Here is a 5,346-nt window from a genome sequence, read left to right as displayed (position 1 = left end):
TGTCAGCACTGGAACCCTGGGCATGTCATGCTGGCCACAGAAACTGGGCGTTGTAGTGCATGCCTGTAACTCCAGTACTGGGGAGGCTGGGACAGGAGTATCACTATGAGTTGGAGCTGTGTGGCAAGGTGCTGTAACAAACAAATAAACAAATAAATAAATAGTGATTAAAGAAAATAAAACTGAAATTATAGTACGTGTTCCAGGCCATTCAAATTGAGCCTTTACTCCCTTTGAGAGTTTTCAACATTGGTTGATTGAGCTTCAGGTTTTATAACATTTATCCCTGTAAGGATCATCTCTACAGTTCTGCAGGAAAATGTGAATGAATGTGCCACATTTTGTTTTCAACACTGTACAAAAACAGAAAAAAAAACCCAACATAATTAGAAACTATATCTCATTAAAATAAAATTGTTGGATTTCATTTAGAAAAAAAAACAAAAGCCCCCCACTCCAAAATAAAAAAGTCAAATTTATAATGTATAATTTGTTTATGTTGAAATCCAATGTAAAAAGACAAAAAGGATGAATATTGATAACCTCTACTACTGCACAGGGTGCATAAAATAGACATATCCTGCACAGGTCATGAACACATGACATGAGGACTTGTCACATGTCCTCCTGGAGCTGCACAGGGCATGACCTGTGAAGTCATATAGGTCATAGGACAGTTAGTTCTTTCTTCTAAACAAGTGATTTGTTTTGACCTGAAACTATATATATATAGTTTCAGAAGAGTAATATGTTGACTTGTTTTTAAGGAATAATAATTTGTGTGTGACCTGGAGTGACCTTCATTTTCCTGTTGAAGTTCCTTGTAACTCATAAAAATGGAAACTAGTCAAAATGTCACGTTTAAAGTTCACATATCTTCACCATGTAGAATAAATGCTGTGTCCAAGCTATTGCTTCATAACTTATTAGCAATGGGGAAGAAAACCCTTCAGGATTGCCTGCCTTGGTGATGCCAGCCTGGTCTTGGGTGGGTACAGACGCACCCTGGCCTGCCCATCTCTTCTTCTCTCTTCTTTCCCTGCTCTTTTCTCCCCCATTCAGAGATTCAGTTGTGCCCCATAGAGCATCCAGGGGTGTGAAGTTTGGAAAATCTTCTAGATGATTTTGAAAGCCTCCTCTGTTCCTTGCCTTTATTTTCTCTTATTGAGAACCCTACATATGATATGTTACAAATGGGCCTCACTAGATAGCAGCAAGGTCACAGAGTTAGCTAACAATAAAGCTGGAGTTCAGACCCATTGCCCTTGATTCCTTGGGTCCCTTCACTTTGATCTGGAATAAAGCACATTAAATTGAATCTCTTATGCCTGTCTGCTACACAACATGGCACTCTTCCCTGTAGAAAAGAAAGATAAAACCTTGCTAATGGTATTTGGTGGATATTTCTAATTAAGTTTACTAGACTTGAATAAGACTTGAAACTTTGAATAAAATGTTATTCATAGCCCCATAGAACCTCCATAAATTGCATAAACATAGTAAAATTTTTTACAGTCTTAAAAAAGAAGTCAATTTAAGGACACAAGCTAAGAAAACAGCATAGAACAGAAAATTATAATTAAGATGCATATTTATCTTTACTGTGCAGGGAAAATGATATATTTATAAATATATGCAGGACAGTTTGAATAATTATATTGCTGATTTCTGCTGGTCTATTGAAAGGAGCAGCTAATGTTTAATTTTTTTATTCGTATTTTTTATTTTAAATTTCTTATAACTTCGTTGTTGTTTTGTTCTTTTTTTGAACCAATTTTGTAGGCTTATATCTGGTAAACTAAACAACTAATTTGAAGATAACATCATACAGCACAGCCACCATTATTTTTTTAACCATTGTTGAATTCATATTTCTTTGCCTAATGAAATTTTGTACTGTCTCTATTGCATGTTTTTACTCTTTTGTATTCTTTTAAAAAATGGAATTGAGATGTGTTCTGTTCACGTGCCCACTCCACACACAGAAAGTAAAAGATGCACTGCAGACATGTACTAATAAAATGGATTGTTGGATATTCTGTGGCCGAATAAAAGGACACCGTGTGTGTTTAGGCCCTTGGATTGTAATATAGGAAAAGTTGGAATCTGGGTTTTATCTTTTAGAGACTCAGAGTGGGCCATGCAGAGATTATCACAGCCGGCTCCTTTGCTGATCTATTGCAACCAAAACCCACGGTGTCTTCATGGCTTAGTGCCTTTGTTTCCTGTTGATTGTGGCAGTGGCAGGAGTTCTTCATGCAGAAGACTTCAGCCAAATAAAAGCAAAGGCTTTTGCAGTGAGGGGCACAGAAGATGTGGCTGAGGGCAGGTGAACCGGATGAGTGGCCTGATCCCACAGGCCGGCTGGATGCAAAAGTAAATGTAGCTCTTGTCCTTCTGCACCTTCCCCAGCAGGTTTGGGTGCATGCTTGCTGGTTGTGAGGATGAAAAATGATGCTGGTGACCCAAGGGATGCATTTCAGAAGGGAAGTGACGCTGGGGATGTGACTTGCAGGGCAGAGCAGTAGCTGTAGGTTGTAAAACATAGCGAAGCTGAACTTTGTAGGCACTAGACAACACAGTGCAGAGTGGGTGCGGGTCCCAAACACTAGAATATGCTGCCCCAAATTCCACTCCACATTCAGCACTAAAGAGGAAATTGTGTGGGAGCCTGCTTTAAACTCCTGCATCCATGAGCTTAGAAGTTACCTTTACCATTTGGTTCAAACTGGCTCTACTTGGGCAACTTTTTCCAAGGAGACACAATTCTTAGAGAGGAGTTCTTTAGCAAGATGTAATGTTTTAGCAATGCAGAAATAGTGAGTGGAAAGTCTATTGCTTTAAAACTACACTCTTGGGCTGGGGAGATAGCTTTGTGGCATAAGGGCCTGCTCGGCAAGCTCAAGGTCCCAAGTTCACCCCCAGCACTGCAACGAAAAGGAAAAAAGGTAAAATGACACTCTCTGTTCAGTAGCCAGATGTCAACCAAAATGTAAAATGGCAGGTTCAGGTGGATATAGAAAGAAAATGTGTCACAGAAGCTAGTACACTTGCTTGCTGGCATTGAATATTACTAAACTTTTCTAGAAGAGAATGATTCTCGAATGTCATTTTCTTAAAAACAGAATGAACTAATGTTTTTTCCTCCAAATACAATAAATGTATCACATAAAAATCATGTACAATTCTTTCTGAGAGATTTTTCCCAAACATTTTATGTTTTCAGGTCATAGGTTGTGGACAATTTTCTTTGCCTTTCTGGAATTGAAACAGCAGACTGCCTCAGTAGTTCTGGGGCTGCCTGATTAGCCCTGGTGTCAGGTCTGGGGAAATATCATGAGTCTGGGCCAACTATTCTAGAATCTGAACAGTAGTTTGTTTTCTATATTTTATACACATAAGTTGCCTTTATAATAGTCTCTGCTTTTCTGTTAACTTTCTCCTATAAACATGACTTTCTCGTGAGATGCAGCATTTTTTTTATTTTTGGTGTTTTTTTTTTTTTTCCCTGTGACTTCAGAGGCCTGTTCTAGTCAGAAAGAGGCTGTTTGAAGCTCTCCAAATAGATCAGTTTTTTTCAGGGTGCTGAAAAAACACTGGGGGAATGAGCAGAATTAAAATCTAAGAAGGACAAAATCAATACATAATTCATTTGCACATTACCTCGCAAGATCAAGAGAATTTGGCTCCTGACTTTAATTCCTTTGGGTTTTAAAAATTGTTGACTTCCACTTGTAAATGAATTTAACTTTGAACTTTAAATCCCCCCTGAGAATTTCATAGTGGGAATAGTTCACTTGCAAATTTTAGGTCACTTTTCAATATCAGAATTATTTTTAAAATGACTTGCTATTATCACTGATTTCAATCCCAGATTGTTGAATAGATTGGTTTGGTAGCATGGCTGTGCAGAATTTGAGCTTCTCATCCCTCATCTCAGACTGCAGAGTGAGCTTCTGGCCATGGGCACAGAGTGCCTGTAGATTTAAGAAAATTAATTTTCTTTTCATAATCCATTTCAGAGGCTCCTGGGCAAAATCGGTGAAGCTTGCTAATGGTGCTAGCAAAAAGTTGAAAAGAAATTGTTGGTATAAGGTGCAGCAGAGAGATTTGGATTTGGATTTTTTGTAGATGCCATCCAAAAGAAAAAAATGGCCATCTTTATACACAATAGATTTCCTGGCTAGCCCCAGTGAATAAAGAACTGGAAAGACAAATGTGGAAGAAATGTTCCTTTTTATCTTGCTTTTTTTTTCCTAGTTTTTCTTTTCTTTATTTTATTTCTTTTCTTTTCTTTCTTTTCTTAAAAATAATTTTATTGGGAAACAAATAGCAATGAGACAATTTCAAAGCAGATCACTAGCACATTTTCAATAATCAATACATCGCATATTGTTGTCTTAGTGGTTATTCAATGTACAAGATGCAGACATATTTGTACAAGATGTGCACAAACATTATTAGAACAAATATCTCTATTCATTGAATTAAGAGAATGCAGCTGCATATCCATCCTAACTATTTTGAATAGATACTAAAATGGTCCTTCATTTGTATCCCCTTTTTTTGTTTAGTTTTGTCAGAGAAGGGTATTCCATTGTCATTTAAATATTGTAGGTGTGTGAATTCAGCAAAATATCCCAATACAGTCCAGTAGTCCATGATATGTAGTGGGTTTTCCATAAGACTGGCAATGTCAGAAGTTGTTGACTTAGCCTTTTACAACTCAGCCTATGAATATGGATTTATATACTTCATTTTTATACTTTTCTGCTGGATAGTTAAGACCAAGATAAAGCAAGACTTATGCAACAAGAGTTGCAGCTTTTGTGTCTGACAAGGTCAGTCAAATCCCCTCTGGATTTGCCCTGAAACTCTGTTCTGCAGTTTGTAAATCTTATATCAGTGTCAGCTATGTGGATGAGTCACGGCCATAGCTGGACCAATTTTCTCTCTGTTTAAGCCTGAGAGTATGTTTTCTCTCCATGTGACTCTCCTTAGGCACACTCTACATCGTCGATCACTTTCCTCTGTTATCTTGCTTTTTTCTAGGTTCCTGTTGCATGGAGTTTTGTTTTCCATTTTTTAACTTTCAGTCTATGAATTCTTTTAAAGTTAAATGTGCTTCTTTTTGTATTAATTTTATTGAGAAAGAAATAGCATCCAGACAGTTTCAAAACAGGTTAGTAGGATAGTTACAATAATTAATACGTTGCATATTGTTTTTTTCATAGTAGTTATTCATAGTGCAAGATGCAGACACAATATCTTGTCTAAACACTATTAGTACATATCCTTCTTCTCATTGAACTAAGAGAAAGTAGCTGTATCTCTATCTTAGCTATT

Source organism: Octodon degus, unplaced genomic scaffold, assembly GCF_000260255.1.
Source record: "Octodon degus isolate 3935 unplaced genomic scaffold, OctDeg1.0 scaffold00021, whole genome shotgun sequence".
NCBI lineage: Eukaryota > Metazoa > Chordata > Mammalia > Rodentia > Octodontidae > Octodon > Octodon degus.
The sequence above is the reverse complement of the archived record's forward strand: the minus strand, read 5'-3'. Positions refer to the sequence as shown.